The sequence below is a fragment of the Pyxicephalus adspersus genome, chromosome 6, assembly GCF_032062135.1.
Source record: "Pyxicephalus adspersus chromosome 6, UCB_Pads_2.0, whole genome shotgun sequence".
NCBI lineage: Eukaryota > Metazoa > Chordata > Amphibia > Anura > Pyxicephalidae > Pyxicephalus > Pyxicephalus adspersus.
The window spans coordinates 39,895,809-39,914,102 of NC_092863.1; positions in this window are offsets into that span (position 1 = coordinate 39,895,809).

Genomic DNA, 18,294 nt, shown 5'->3' on the forward strand with positions numbered 1-18,294 from the left:
ATTACGATACTGACACCGACTACATGACTATCAATGACATTAATGGCAGTAAAACACTGACACCCACACTGACACTTAATGACTTTGACATTAAAATTGGGCAAGCCTAATGCACAAAACAGTAAATTTGGCATTAGTAGAAACTAATAGAAACAGGCACCTTGCAATGGGATTTTAATGTCCATGTGCTATACACTAATAAGTGTTTGTGATTGCAAAAAGTGATAAAAAAAAACAAATGATAAGAGTACCTTATGTTTTATTATAAAATTTATGTCGGAATTTCTTTCTGCTCCTATAAATTTGCCAAACCTTAAAGAAACAAAAGTTTTGAAATGTTTAAATGCATTTGTCCTGCTATCATCACAAAGCCTGCGGAAACTGTGTGTGTGTGACATTGTTCTCTTTACTGTAGGGAGAAGTGTGTTTTGATGTAAAGGAGAGCAGGAGATACATTTCTATATGCTAAAATGACAAACCTAGAAGACTCTGCCTGACAGATGAACTAGGTTGTATCCTATTCTGAAAAGGCTTAACTGTTCTGCATTATACCTTTCTCTTAGTAAAATGCTGCTTCTTTTTTCCATACTACAGCACTCTATGGCCACAAAGAGCTTAGGAACAACCACCAGAGAAGGGGAGGTGTGTCTGAACACCAATGGTATTGGATGCTGATTGCTGAGAGCATTTGCTTTAACTTTGTTGTTGGTTAGACTGAACTGTCATATCTACTCGCTTTGCACAATTGCTGTAACTGGAAAGTGGAGAAAAACTATGAAAATAGGGTTTGTTATTACAATATCTTTGTGACTCCATATCTATTTTTGTGATTTTAATTGGGTTTAACAAACTTTGGAATTAGATTTAGCATAATTCTATCTCTAAAAATCCTATGTTCTTCATAAGTGCATTTATATTTCTCACTTATCCTGAAGAAATGAAAAGTAATACAAGTAATCAGTAATTAACTGAACATTATGAATATGACAATCTCTGTTAACTTTTAGGGTGAACTCAACCCTTATTTATCACAGTCTTTGTCCTTAAAGCTTCTTTCTTTGTCTTAAACTTGTCTTCAAACTGTGTTTAAATTCTTTTATTGTCTGCTACTCATTGAAACAGCTTAGAGCTCCTGCAAAATTAATGCCATGCAATTTAGTCAGATTTCAGGATCTACATTAGAACAATCCTTTTAGCACATAATACTCCATAATTATCACAATTACAGTATGTTTTATACATGTCTACCACTTTTTGTTTCAACAGTTTGGAATATAAATATACTGTGAAGATGTAATGTGTGATCATGGTTGCCTGTAACAGCATTTAAAGGATAAACTGTGGCTATCTAAAAGCGGTCAGCAACCATCTCATAGTGGATTTCAGTGCCATTCCCCATTCCTATTTACTTTATTTAAACTGTGTTCAGGCATATCATTTTGGCAAAGAAAACATTTTACCTGGATTATAGTACAGTATAGTGAATAAAACTTAAATTACATTTATGATTTGTTTACTGTCAAAAAATGTAACAGATTGTAGTTTTGTCAGTCCTCGTGGTGTGGTGGCTGCATTAGGTTGCACTATTTAGTCCTAAAACATTTTTAGCAAGAAGAGAAAATACTTAATGTTGAGCTTTACTTGAAAATGTCCCTGTTACTTTTCAGGAACCTAAAACAAAGCCCATAGAGTGTTATGCCTATTGTTCTAGAAACATCAAACAACTAGGTAATGGAGATAAACAAAACCAGATACACCAATACAATAGAGAAATTAGTATAGATACAAGGGGACAGAAATTAGGTTGTTTGCAGGATTACCAGGGGGAAAAATGAAGAAAAAAACAATTAAAATAAATGTTTCCACTATATTAACATAGCACTGGTACGTTGAAATAAAATACATTTTGTTTTTTGGATTTAAAACACAAATTGTATTGTTGAAAATGACCTTTGTTTCTCAATTTGCAGCCATCAGTGATTGTCAAACACAGTAAAAAAATGTAAAATTGTCTTCTTGCAAATAAAACAACAGGGCACAGCAGAACAATTATCAAAAGAAACTTATGAATGTTTATATAGAAGTTAGCACAGAAAAGAAGTACAAATTGCAGATATCCCCAACAATTTTCTGTTGTAAGAGATTAATCTGTGGTAGCTACTTACTAAAAAAACAAAAACCTAAAAAGTACAGAAAAATGCTGGTTATACTTTACCAAGGATGCTGTATTAATTTTAAAAGTTGTCCGAATTGATCCGACTGTAATTAACACTCCCAGCCTGTAAGTGGTGAGCCTGGATAGCACAGCTCATCCAAACATCTGGCTCTTGCAAATGTTAGGCAGACTAATCTTAGGCATTATATCCCCTCATTAGTGGCAACTTTCTGTGTGAGGAAATTAAAGACTAAATACATCCTTTTAATATGCTTAATGATCAAAGACAACTGTCATGTTGCAATACAAAAATAAACTGTTATGTGTAGGTGCATTAAAATGTGAACTTTTATAAATATTTTTGGCATTGCATGATTATATATATATATATATATATATATATATATATATATATAAATATATATATATAAATCTCTCTCTCTCTCTCTCTCTCTCTCTCTCTCTATATATATATATATATATATATATATATGGGTCTGACATCTTGTAGTGGAACCTGGGCTCACAGCCCTCCACCATGCAGCTTGATTGGCAGAGAACACCAGAATTGTCAAGTTCACCATTGGTGCCCCATTTTCTTCACAGATGAGTGCAGGCGCACACTGAGCATATGTGACATACTGAATAGCCTTTAGATGTTGTTGCGAATGTTCAACTGATTGGAATATCATTCAGCATGAACAGTTTGGCAATGGGTCAACAAGGGTCTGTGCATAAGTTTTGGGGGGAACACAGACAAAATGCTTGCTAAACACATCACACAATAAAATAACTCCTGTTTGTAATGGTACCTAGTGTATATTTGCAAAAGTATGCACTCTAATTTGTGAACTATAAATTTTGTGAGGATGGCTAAGACAAAGCTTCTCGAACACGCCACACAATAAAATTAAACACTCCTCTGTACAAATGGTATAATACAAACTGATGCACACTATTTTGTTCACTTTATTTGTGGGGGTAATGTCACAACAATGGTGACAGCAAGTGCTTCTAAAACGTGATACAATAAAACTCGCCTGTTTAAAAGTGTGCAAACTGTGAAACTGCATGGAAAAGCACACTAAATTGCAATGGCACCCAATTGTGAGCCTGTGGTTGTGACAAGTAATTGATAATTGAAATAACAGACCACAGCCACCCAGGTACAACACATGTTCTACTCCCTAGAGAAGTAGAACAATGTACAGTTTGTATTTCAGCACTCGGTAGTATTAGCAGAGACCTCACTAGTAGATAAAATGAACAACTGAGAAATAACAGTCCAAAGCCTAAATGCAGTAAACTATCCCCCTTCCAATCCCCACATATCCCCATATATATAATATATATATATATATTACAGCAGTATAAGGAAACTGATGCCCTAGCTTCCTAGTGTTTTTCTTTATCTATTGGCAGCAGTGATTTGACTACTAGTACCATTGAAAAACACTAAAAGTTCTGCTGGAGCATGTACATACATTTTAGAGGTCTGGATGGGGTACATGTACTGAGAATACTCAATTTGATCCCTTCCAGGGTTTCAGACCCGCAGTCACTGTTAGAACCAATCCAAAAAAGACCAGTTCTGGTTAAATATGTGACACAAATTTGAAGAGCTATTATCCTGATCTTTGCTCCCTTGTTGGCTGCTGATTTGGAAGAAGTATGTAGAAGATGGCTTGGTTGTTCCAGGTAAGTAGCTCCCTTAGCTGCTGGGGTCAGCATGTCATACTGAAAAATCAATTAACAAATACCATTAACAAAAAACTTACATATTTACAGTATACAAATAGATAGAAGTCTTCAAATTCCTGATATAATTGGGTTCAATCAAGCCCTGGAGTAAGGCAGTTCATAGCTCTCCATTTTTTATCGGATTTATTAGTGTACTTTGGATCATTATTGTGTTGAATGAATCTTTTCTGGTCCAGCTTCAGCTTTTGGACAGATGGCCTGACATTCCTATCAAGCTCAATTTGATTAAAAGCAGAATTCACAGTGAACTCTATTACTCCAAGCCCACACATGTAAGAAGAAAAGGCCACCCAAGCCATACTATTAATATAAGGGTTCTTCTTCTGACATTTCGTACATTTCAGACATTTTTGTACAAAATTCAAGTATTGTTCCAGAAAGGCTGGTTTTGGCTTATATTTGTTTTGCCTTGACCACTTTCCATGGAAGGTAAATCTGTGCAAACTTTTTTTCTGATTGCAGACCTATGTACATTGACACCAACTATTGCATGACTTACCTGCAGAAGTATCAGTCAACTCCTGCTCTGAATTTGTTAACTAGCCTTTCAGCAAATTAGTAGAGGATGGAAATCAAGAGCACTTATAGATTTTTTTCCTTGGAGCAAAATTATTGATTTCAAATAATTTGGCAATCTTTTTAAACCCATTGTCAGATTGGCATACATCAATGGCAAAGAGGACATCAGACCCTGGGGGCTCTATTTATAAAACATTCTCTGGTGGGAATGAATAACTGTCATTGTAACACATGAACCTGGAAGATTCCCATGAGGGAATGTTTGATGGAATATCTGACTCCCTGTTTTATAAATAGAGCCCTAGATATTCAAGCTTTGTAGAGAGACATGTTCCACCTACATACTCCTTAAGGAGGGATTCATTTTGACACTTAAACTGGAACACCTGATTCTAAAATTTTGTATTGAGAGTGGAGGTCTATGTATTGAGCACGCTTACCTTTTTCAAATAACAAATTTGAATTCATTCATTTAGATAATAAATATATACTATTCCTGTGTACTGTTTTATATATTGTTTGTTTGTTTAGGTGTAACCACCTTTTTTTTAAGGATAGTTTAAATGAATATTTTCATGTGGAAAAATACGTTAAAAATGTCAATAATGGGATGCCCACTTTTTCCATGGCATTATTGAACACATATTAGGTATCTCTAGATGTACCAGAAGACTTTTGGTGTCATAATTCTGGTTTAACTGGTTAGGTTCTAAAAGGTAATGCATTATTTATTTACCATATTGAGTATTATAGTTTTTGTCTTTTGTTGATTTGAAAGTACATGTGATTTTGTGCGATTATGTACATAATTTTTTAACTTGATACAGTATTTTACAATATTTTAAGTTAAACAACATATAATCGACTGCTGTATTTGTAGAGAAAATATAGATTGAAGAAATATACAAAACTAGGATACATTTGTGTATATCTTCAGCACATTTACTGTATAAATAAGCAATTTAGCATGTGCTTGAAAAAAATATGAAACAGCTGGTCCAGCATTGGAAGAGTTAATCATATACATTTGCTGATTGCTATGTTTTTATGTGTCTAATGAAAAAAATGCTGTTTCAGAAGGGACACCTGTGTATCCACAAGAACCAATTTATTCATGCTTGTTTGATAAAATCAAAAGTTGTATCATAATCTCTTTAAAGATATGATAACCATTAAACCATCATATCATTTATAGATAGTAATCAGAAAACAACACTCACATGCCACCTGTCTTATATAACATATCGTGGCTAAATACAGAGTATTTTTCTTGGCTCGCTCATTCATTTCAACAATGTTTAACTATTTGCGCAGGAAGAAAAATACAGCAACAGATAAGAGCGGCTGTGCCTACACAGGCTGGCCTTTTATAAACTTTACCCTTTTACCTGTTGCTGCATTCTGAGTGAATATGTATTTACATACAACATTTGTGTTATAGTCGTCCAGCTGATGATGGTTGTTAGAGACTTTTAAAGGACAGTTTTCAATAAAAAAAGGAAAAATATGTATTGATAGCTAGTAAAATTACTGAAGTTACTGAATCCTAATTGCAGCATTTTCTGATCATGAATATATTACTGATTTTGATTACTGTAATATGCAGGAAAGGATGGTCATTTCCTTATGTTTTTGTAGTCCTCATCAACTGTTATATCAATCAGGAAGAGATAGAAAAAGTGAGAAAAAAAATGTTTGTATTGCTTTAAATCTCTTCTAGTGATGGTCAGAGTGTTGTATTACTTATTGGATTCTTCTAAAGACACAAATACATATTCAAAATACAGTCATAAGAAAGAGAAAGTACACTTTTTCCCAATTCTAAGGTTTTGCATATCAGGACATATCTGGTACTTAGCAGGACCTAAAATTAGGTAGTAAGGGCTAATTCAAAAAGTGGGAGCATTGTGTTAAATATTAAGTGCACCCTTTCCACTTCCTTTAGATTTAAAAGGGTAAGTGGAAGCTAGGCCTAGCTAATCAAATGCACTTAGTCAATTTATTATTGGCAAGTGTGATCACCTCTATAAAAGCAAAAGTTATGAAATGTTGATGGTTTGGAGCATTCAGGTATGCATTAACACAATGCTAAGGAGGAAAGACATTAGCGATGATCACAGAGAAGACATTTTTGTTGCCAAACAATCTAGAATCATTTCATATTGGGACAGACCATTTAGAAGTTAAAAATACTAAAGACAGCTGCCAATCTTCCCAGGAGAGGATGTACCAGCGAATTCACCCCAAGGTCAGACCTTGCAATGCTCAGAGCTACATCATAATCTCTACAGGCCTCAGTTAGCATGTTAAATGTAAAAGTTCATGACAGTACGATTAAAAAATGACTGAAGTATGGCTTGTTTGGAAGGTGAACGCCTCATCTTATTTGCTTAGATTTGCAACTTTGCATCCAAAGAAACCACAAGACTTCTGGGACAATGTCCTTTAGACGAATGTTTGGCCATAATACTCAGCCCCATTTTTAGTAAAAACCCAGCATACTACTAAACACACCTAGTATCAACTATCAAGCAGGGACGTGGATTTCTTATGCAACCACAGGACCAGGGTGCCTTGCAGTCATTTTATCAACCATGAACTTCCCCGTACACCAAAGTATTCTAGTCTCAAATGTGAGGCCCTCTGTGTGACAGCTGAAGGTTGGTTGAGCAGTGGTTGAGTACATCTATGTCATTAGACTGTATAACACAACTACTTTCTGGAATTGCAAATCATATCTAATCTATATAATCGAATTTATTAAACCCTGTGTACATATGGTTGGAGATCACACATATAAACACTGACATGACTTTTTATAACATTGACATACAATAATAAGATTATTTACACCAAGGTAATGTTTTATGTCTAATGTAAAATAAATATTTACAACACTATATATTTTTTATCTCTATTTTACTTTACTTCTTTCCAACTTTACAATAGAATACAATTTTGAATTACAGTAGAATTACAATGTTGAGCAGAATACACAGGAATGAGCTGGACTGGTTTATTTGTCAACAGGGGTGAATCGGTAAATAATCCCACTAATTTATTAAAGCGCTCCAAGACTGGAGCAGATAGACTGCCATTGGTGAACTTGTGTGATCCAGCAAACCTGTAATGTATTTCCTAAAATCATTTGCTCTTATATGGCAAATGTGTTTAATACTGGGCCAGATCCATTCCAGGTTTTCTGAATCACACATGTTCACCCATGGTAGTCTATTTTCTCCAGTTTTGCAGAGCTTTAATAAATCAGGCACAGGGTCTCTCATCTTTGTAGGACTTCCTGTTGTGATTCACTGAGTTTGTGGTGTTCAATAGCCCTGATAAAGACTGTAACAGTCTGCCAGAGACCAATACAGTGACTGTGCTAACAGAAATTGCCACTGGGACAATCTGGAACCATATTACCAGAAACCAGGACTGCAATTTTCTAATAAACAATTTTGTTTTCACTGTTTTTTTTTTTGTCATAAACTGAGACTACAGTGGCAGAGACTGGGATCACCAGGTATCCAAATGACATGGACCACTGCGGACCAGACATAGTCAGAATGAGACCATCTATGATTGGCCAACAGGTATTGGGAGCAATTATGACTGCCCTGAGGTTGATCACCAGGGACTGTACAGACAGGTACTGAAAGCCCTGTGCAGGTTCAACTGGGGCCCTGCCAAACCTCTTTATCCGGGGTTATTTTTTTAATGTATTCTCCTTCTGTTGGAAATGACCCGTGTGTCCTGTTTCACTTTTGAAAATACCTGATTTAAAAGAAAAAAACATTTTTACAAAGCATGGTTGCCTTGGATTAATAAATATAGTATTCTTATTCAGCATTTAGTAAGTTTCTATCTGTTTACACCATTTAGTAAAACATTTTATATACAAACTTAGATACAAAATGTGTAACATTTATTGCATTGGGTTTTAATTTGAAGAATGTATGTATCAATATTTAAACTCTTTACTTTATTATTTATTTTACCTATGCATACCGTATTTTTCGGCGTATAAGACGCTTCGGCCTATAAGACGCACCCAATTTTAAACGAGAAAAACCTAGAAAAAAAAGATTCTGAACAAAATACTAAAAAATCACTCTGTGTCAATGTATCAGCGAGGAGAAGAAGCACGCAGCATCGCGGGATCGCGGTATCGGATGAGTATGATTTTTTTTTTATTATATTTAACATGTATTCGGTGTATAAGATGCACCCACTTTTCCCCCCCAGTTTTGGGGAAGAAAAAGTGCGTCTTATACGCCGAAAAATACGGTATATGTTTTGTAATAGGATGGTATATATTTTGTTTTTTATGTATAGTATTTTATTGTAAATTGTGAAAAACTTAAAAAAAATTATAAATAATAAAAAAAAATAAATGCATGATTGGGCAAGTCTTTTTTGCAGAAATAGAAGGGCAATGTTCCTTCTGCAATAATGTGTCCTGTCTGCCTGATCATTTTGGGTTTTCTGGCTTTAAACTTGAGCTGCGTCAGCTTTTGTTGCTAGGAAAACCTGGCAATCCTGACCTCTCTAGTGTGTGCTGGTTATGATTGAAATCATTATCCTGGCACAGCTAATCAAACTGGCTGAAGACTGCCTCCAGGAAGAAGAATAGGAGGAAGATGGCAATGCCTTGTGATAGAACACAGAATAGAGGATTTGCGCAGCTTTACTTTGGCTTTAAGTCACTACCTCCGTTAGTCAGCCTGCCTTCTTTCTGTAGTGTACTCTGTTGCTATTTCTTCCCTGGGTAAACTTTGGTAAAATACTCAATTCTAAAATAAATGTATTGGCAACCAAAGAGAAATTTACTAATATGCACAAAAAAGCAAAGCAAGGCAGATATCTCATGCAAACATTAAAAAAAACAAGCAAATGGCCATGACATGCACATAGTGCCAACAACAGACATATAGCAATGACATGCAGATAATACCGATGGCATGCAGATGGTACCAACAACAGACAGATAGATTTCTGGTGCAAATAATACCAACTGAAGGCAGATATTTCTAATCACAGGCAGATATCATGAATTACAGGCATGTACCCATACAAAAATGTAGATTGTTGCAAACAAACTTTTCCAAGGCAATCATAGGACAGCTGGTTGTACAGATGTTGAAAGTGTTTATACCCGATTTCTAGTTTTCATTGCGACCCAAAGCTTCATAATGGAAAATGATGACTAGTTTTCCTAGATAAATAACAACAATAAAAAAAGGGATAAGCTAAGATGAAGCGTCATATGGCTGTGCACTTTAGTTTGAAAAGAATGAACCACACATTCTGTGGAGCAATCAAATCCCCTTATACATGAAAGTGGAAAAACTACTTACACTTGACTCTCACCCTTCATTAATCAAGCAAAGTTATTAAAGTATCATCCAAAAACCTCTGCCAATCAGCTGTTTTACTAGATCTTCCCAAAGCCTCCAAGTATACTATTGCTTGGCAACGCTACTTCTATTTCTTCAGTTGTGAAAGTTTATTTTTGGAATCCATTAGTTTCCACATCTGACTGTGTTGCACAGCCTTACAAATGCATTAAAAAGCAATGAAACTCTGAGTGTGGCTATAGAAAGCCAGACAGCTCAGTGAAGCTGTTCAAAATAAGAAAAAAAAAAAACACTTTGGTTAAGGAGCCAAAATCAGTAGGAAAAAAAATAAATAGCCCTTGTAAAGTCAATTTAAATCTATATATTTTGCCAGCAATACCCTTTTCAGCCACTAGATGTTTCCATGTTCATGATTAGCATAATTTAGGCCCATTTATCTGAGCCCATCTCATTCTGGACCCACCTCAGCCTGTTACTGGAAAATAAAAAGAGAGGCAGCACAACCATGAGCCCATCTCTCTCTTACTCTGCTTTCTCTCTCAGCAGACATCTTGTCAAAAAGACAAGTAATCTTTACTGTCCATACTAGGTAGTGTAATGCACATTTATCCTATCCTATTTCTTTTAACGTTAATAAACTGACACATGTTTAGAGGCTCTGTGGTAATACAGCTTTGTTGTGTAAACATAATGGTTAACTTGCTGACACAATTATAAGAGAAAATGATCTGTTTTTATTTTACAGTGACTTCCTGGCAATGCCTTAACTATGTGTAACTTGTAAACATTTATTTGGTCAAAAATAACTCAAATCAATTTCCCAGCTATTCCCAAATTTTAGCCAAGAAACATAATTAATTAAAAAAGTTATAAAAATGTTTTTTTGTTCTTGTTTTTAGTGATTTATGAAATAAAGTCCCATTCAGCTTACATTTCTTTAGTTGCAAAATAGCACTATTCTTTGTGCAATATATTATGTAAAGCAGATCTATTTTAATAAAGGGGAAACAGTACAACTGTAGATACTGGAGTATCAGTTAGTGACAGGAAACTGTCATTTTATGTTCCAAAAAATAAAACAATAGTATATAGGAATCAAGAAATACATTTAGCAAGTCACTTATCTGAGTCAAACAAACTGCCCTTATTTGCCCCGTAGAGTTTTCCACTGCAGTTATAGATAATAATGATGTTTTCTTTTATTCAATGGGTCCTGGAATTAAAATGCATTTTGAAAGTTCCCCATTATGTCCCCTGGGAAGTGAAACTCACAGTCTTACAAATATATGGCTGACATGCCACCCAAGGGGGTGTATCTGTTTTGGACGGCTTTCAATGTGGGGGAGAGAGACATCCCCGGAACTCAATGACATTATGACAGAGCAAAGAGGACATACTTCCATTATTTAATGATCTACGACTAATGTAATGATGTGAACATTCTGCTTCACATTGTCCCGAGGAAGCAGAATGAAATCTGTGAAATGTGTTGAATAATGCAGAAATGTCCTAATTTTACTTTTGTAGTAGAATCTGCATGAAATTCTGTATCCACTGGTTATTGTGACTTTTGTGACCTTTGTGAAACCTTAATAAATAAATATAAGTGCCTGAAAAGTCCCTAAATCTCAAAAAGTGAAACTCCTTTTCTGTTTGCGCTTATGGGATGTGACACATGCTAAATGTTTAATCCAAACCCTACGGAGTTATAGAATTAAAAACTCAGAAAATAAAAAGGAAAATTTGCACTTTTGTCCTGTAGAAAATATTTTCCAATGACATAGAGATCCACTCTTTGACCTGTCATGAGAACAAATGTCCCAATTGTAGGATTTCCCCAGTTCCTGTCAAAATCAAACACTGAATTTATTCTTACTTAATTTCATATAACACTAGTAATCAATTAGTGAAATCAGTAAATTTCTCCAATGGAGACATAAACAGAAAAAAAACCTTGCAGGAACCCATCCATAATCTATTCAAATCTTGAAAAAAGTTTAATTTAAATACATTTTAAGTGCTCTACATAAATCCAGGGAGCTACAGTTAGTGTGTTTGTAATTATATCTTCAGTTATAGTTACATCTTTTCATTGTCAAACACAAGTAAATATGGTGTGCAAAGATTTTCTTACATTTCCAACCTAACTTAATAAAAGTATATAGCAACAAAAGAGTTAGAAAATGTATATTACTGTTGTCAATAGGAAAGCAGAAAAGGAATTTTACAATTAACTGACAAAATTCACTGAAAATCATATTAAAGCATAGACAATGAAAATTTTCAATGCAAACAAAGCTTGCTATTTCGGTGTGTTGTCATATTCCAGGCAAGACAAAAGTGTACACAAATAAGATGACATGAGGCATGTTTGTAGCAACGCCTTTATTTTTCCTGTTTGCAAACACAGATGATAGATTGAATTATTACATGACTGCATTAGAATTTAATAAAGTGTTCTAATGGTAATACGAAATATATAACTCTATCATGTACAAGCAATATTATTCCACCACCCATTCCTTTAAAAAATATTTTTATAATTGGTCCAAGACCAGGGTCCCAATACAAGATAAGTATTTTATTCTGATGACAAAATCATTCCAGGATACATACTAATCTGACATCTTCATACACATGTAAAGATTTTGTTTGGGATAAATCCTAAATCAGTAAAAGCAAAGGATGTAAAAGCACCTTTGTCTAGACATAGAAAGACATACTGATTCTACAATCTGTAAGGTATTATAATGAGATGCCACTCTTATAAAAGACTGTCTCATGATATGGAAGTTCTACAGTGCTACTCTGAGTTCTTGTTAGATTCCCATATTGTGTTCATGTGCATGCCATTTTTTTTGCAAAGTCATGTGTAAATAAGTAATGTTAATATTATTGTTTTAGTCTCTACCTGGCATAGTAGAACTTTTACCTCCAGTGGTCTTGACAAGGTAGCACAAAGTTTTTCACTGTGGTGTTTACGTCTTACTGCATTAAAATCAGTGTCCATTTACCACTAGCAGTGTATACAGAGAGGAGACAAAGACCATAAGAGTTAAATCTCAAAACATTCAATGTGGCCACATTATATCAGATGATGATCACATCTACATAAATCAGAAAAAAAGTACTACCACTCTAAGAATGCAGTTCCATCTCCTGTGCTGACTTATACAATATTCCTAATATTCAGCCATCTTGATGATTTACCTCTGGCAAATGCATGCAGAACTTTGTTCACCATAGCACAGAATGCACACTTTTTTTATTATTATTAATATACAGTATTTATATAGCACCATCATATTAGGCAGCGCTGTACATAGTCCATAGTTGTGTCACTAACTGTCCCTCAAAGGAGCTCACAATCTAATGTCCCTACCATAGTCATATGTGATTAATGTAGTCTAAGGTCAATTGTTAGGGAGAAGGCAATTAACCTAACTGCATGTTTTTGGGATATGGGAGGAAACCGGAGTACCCAGACGAAACCCACGCACGGGGAGAACCTGCAAACTCCATGAAGATAATGTCCTGGCTGGGGATTGAACCTGGGACCTAGTGCTGCAAAGGCCAGAGTGCTAACCCCTAAGCCACCGTGCTGCCCACTTTTATACTTACAGTTCTGTTTCAACCCTAGGGAAATATAGTGCTTTGGCAATTTACTCTATAGTAGTTGTATGATGACAATTCCTAAAGAAAGGGCCCATAAAAGATTTACTGAAATATTCAAATGCAGAATGTTGTTAGGAAATGTAGACTTGATCAGCTAAAGAATAGCTGAGGCCTCATTTAATTTAAAGCCTAAAACAATTGTGTTAGGTTACCCAGGAATTTAAATAAGGGGTGCTCAAAAACGGAACAGTTTGAAACTCACATCTCTACCCACCTGTGAGTCCAGCCCAATTGATGTCTTTAGTGTTTGACATTTCCAGAGGTGTCAGGTGTCACATGTCTCCGGGTATGTACAGTGGTTGCTACCTCTGAACCCCTATGTCACTGCTAAGGCCACAAAGAGCAAAGGAAAGCTCTTCATGTGGTGTGGAAAGCACCGATTTGACATGTCTGCTATAACTAAGAATAACACAGCTCAACAAAAAAAAGAGGATTTTTTCAATATATTTAGTGTTTTTCAGGTCTGCTGAATCCAGAAATGACATCAGTTTCATTGAATTGGCTCTAGTTCTTGTGATACAGTAATCGGAATAGAAGATTTTACCAACAACAAATGTTAACACAGCATATTATTATCAATCTTAATTTACATGAATGTTTTGCATTTTATATATTAAATGTAGCATTATTTTCATGAAACTTTCATTTGCCTTTTTTTATTCATACATTTTCTTTTTTTACAGAAATATGAGTTCTTCAATACTTGGCCCCAATGTATTTTGCTACATTTGTGGTGAATTTTCTCAGCAAAAACAGAGAAGAAACATAACAGAGGTTGTGAAACAAGCATATCCTGCATATTTTGGTAATAAACTGGGGGACCAAGATAAGTATTGGGCTACCCATATGGTATTCAAAACTTTTGTATAGTGTCTACGTCAGTGGAAAAATGGAAAACTGAAAAGTTTGAAATTTGGTGTACCAAATCATCATAATGGTTATTTTTTGTGCTGTGAATGTAAAAGGTTTCAATCGTTACAAAAAAAAACAAGTGGGAGTGCCCTGATTTGGAATCAGCAGGACGACCTGTGCCGCATGGTGCTGATGTTCCCATACCAGTGTTCAGTACACTCCCTGATATTCCTGTATCTGACATGGAGGATATACAGGTTTTGTAGTGTAATCCAGGAGTTAGCAGTGGAAGTAAATATGAAGGAAGTGTTTCATCAAACCAACAGTTCTCCCAAGAAGATTTCGATGATTTAATATGTGACCTAAGTCTGTCAAAACAAGCATCTGAACTTTTAGCATTCAGGCTAAAAGAAAAGAACTGTCTGGGACCGGTAGTTAAATAAATGGTTTATGACACTCCTACCATATTTCAGTGAAGATAGAGACTTTGTGTACTGTTGTAAAGTCACTTAACTACTAGCCCATATGGGAGTACCAGAATACCGAGCAGAAGACTGGCGGCTTTTCATAGTTCCACTCGAAGTTTGAAACCTGTTTTACTGCATAACGGCAACTGCTATGCATCAATTCCAATTGGTCACTCAATGAAACTTAAAGAAGTTGAAGTATATGAAAATATCAAAATGGTCTTACAAAAGCTTTGCTATCATGAAAACCAATGGTCTATATGTGTTGATATAAAAATTTTGAACTTCCTACTTGGGCAGCAAAATGGATACACAAAGTACCCATGTTTCATCTGCTTGTGGGATAGTAGAGCAAAGCAGGATCACTCAAGTGAAAACATGAAAAAAGATGCAGCGAACATCATTAACGAGCCAATGGTTGACAAAGAAAAAATCAATGTCCCTCCACTACACATAAAGTTGGGATTAATGAAGCAATTTGTTAGAGCTCTGAACAAGGACGGTGATTGCTTCAAATACATTTGTAGATTCTTTCCTGGATTGAGTACTGAAAAATTAAAAGCAGGAATCTCTGATGAACCCCAGATGTAGATAAATGATTCAAATTTCACAAGTTACATGAAGCTTCTGCCTGGCACAGTTATGTCATGGTTGCCAAAAACATCTTGGGTAACCATAAAGCACAAAAATTATGAAGAACTGGTACAAAACTTGCTCTTAAACTTGAAAAATTTGGGTGCTACTATGAGCATAAAGGTACACTGCCCCCATAGCCATTTGCAAAAATTTCCAGAAAAACCTTGGCGATTTTAGTGAGGAAAAGGGGAAGAGGTTCCATCAAGATATGAAGGTGATGGAAGAAAGGTATCAGGGGAGATGGGATAGACACATAATGGCCTTGTCCTGATCATCAGCATAAAAGGAAATCATACAAGCTGAGTTTTTCAATGACTTCTTTGTGATTAGTTCTGAAAATATACTCAAGATAGAATATATTGACATTAAGTATTTTAAAAATGTAATTATGTATACGTAGGCATAGCTAGTTTATTTGCTTAATTTTCATGTTTCATTACTTTTCTATGAGGTTATTATTGAGGTCATTATTTCAAAAACTAGAGCCAATCTAGCAAAACCAATACCATATTTGGAATCTGTGCATCAAACATAACCTAAAATGACTTAAATCTGTTTGGCAAGAAAATGTTTGTTGACCAATGTAAAATATTTATTTTATTTATATTTTGTAAGATTAGGTATAGTACATTCAGTCTTCCGACAATAGAAGTTTTAGGCATAACACAAAGGTTTGCTTTACTGTGCAGGGAAATTCCCTGCTGTGATGCCAATTTTATTGTATAGACAGGTTCTGGTATTTCCAAAGAGCAATAAGATGGAACTTAGTTTGCAATCTGAATGAACAGACCTCTGAGATCTATAATGAATCAGAAAAACTAAAAACATGGCAAAAAGCAAGAGATTTTTTGGCAAAACAGACTTTGCATTTCTCTTCTGCCAAAACTGTCTGTACAGACTTTTCAGCCCTTTAGAAATAGGCTTGTGACAGATGTCAGTGTGGCCTATGTAATTTTACTATTATTCCTGCTGATTATAAAACTATGAAAATGAAAATATCCTAATTGGCTAACTAGTAATAAAATGGTGGGACAAAATTATAAAAATAAATAATTATAAAAATTAAAAAAATTATAAAATGGTGGGACAAGTTTGAGCAGAAAAGTGTCACATTTGTAGGTTCTGCAACCAGCCATGGTCTCCTAATTCCAGGTTAAAATTTCTTTCTATTATAAGATAAAAAATCATTTTTTTGAATATAGGCCTACTTTAAAGCTTGTATGAGAATTTGGTGATTGGATTAACATATATATAAATATACTTCAATGTATGTTTATTGTTGAGGCACTCAAACATGTATATGGTAATTTCACTCAATCAAAGTAACATGCTGATATCAAAGTTTGATAAACTTTCTAATACAGGGTATGGCCACCCTGCTGACTCACTACACCCTGCTGTTAGGAGTTCTGATGATTACACTGGGAAAGCCTCTCCCAGGACTGGGCAATTCACTTGATAGCCTGGGCCTTTCTCTGCATTCGATTATGAATAAAAGTTTATGTAATAAGTAAACAAAACAAAAAAAATATTGTAAACCCTTGGGCTAAATTCATACTGTCAGTGATGTTGCTGTGCGTTTATCACTTTCTCACACCAGGGAGTCTTTCTGCAGCAGACCCACAGCAAATGAATAGGGGGGACAGTGAGCCGCCAGCTGTCCTTAACAACCAGCACTGCGGTACCATTGTTCCAGTGGCTAGCAAGGGTAACAAAATATGTTGAATAACTTCTTCAGAACACTCTTTCTTTTCATTTTTTTTTTTTTACAACATAACATTTTTTCTTAAAGTGGAACCTAATCTGCAGCTATCCGCTTTTCTCCCACAGGATGCTGCCATCTTCCTTTCTTCTTCCGCCCAGCAACAATCTTCAGCCATCTTGATTGGCCGTGTGGGGAGTGAAAGAACATGCAAAGGAATGCTGGGATTGCTGGGTTTTCCTGGCAACCAAAGCTGACGCTGACACTGACATCGCCTTTCCCTTTCTGCAATAATGACCTGACTAAAACTTTAGGTGGGATTTTAGTTCTACTTTAACTTTCATCATTTTTTTCAAAGTATTTTCAGTTGAACATATAAGTTAATCTTTATTATTATTAAAGCTTTTTAATGTAAACATACAAGCCTTGTCGTGAATATATATATATATATATATATATTTATATATATATAAATATATATTTATATATATATAAAAGGTCCTGTTTTTATATAAAATATATAATATTGTAAATATATTTATATTTTATAAGGTCCTGTCATATATAATATATAATAATGTAAATATATATATATATATATATATAATAATGTCCTGACTATATATAATATATACTATTGTAAACATACAAGCCTTGTTCTGACAATATATATAAATATAATGTATAAAAATATAATGTATACATTTATATATATATAAAATAATGTACTCACTATATATATTATTCAATAACGTAAACATACAACCCTTGTCTTGACTATAAATAAATATTCATATATATATATATATATATATATATATATATATATACAGTGGTACCTGTCCTTTCAGTGGTATAAGTGGTATAAGTCCTTTCAGATCCTTGGACATATAACAAACAGGATTTATACCAAACAAATTTTTCCTATAAGAAATAAAAGGAAAATTATTAATCCCTTCCCATTAAAAAAAAAATCCTTTTGTTGTTGCCATAATATACATTGATGGGGCTGTATGAAATAATTTAAACACTGCCTAATAATAAAATACATAAATACAAAAGCAATTAAATGAAATAAATGAAAATGTAACCTCAAAAGAGAAGGGAGAAGGAGGAGATGTTATGTAATTCACAGAGAGTTATAGTGCGGGTTATTCACTGAATGGTGGC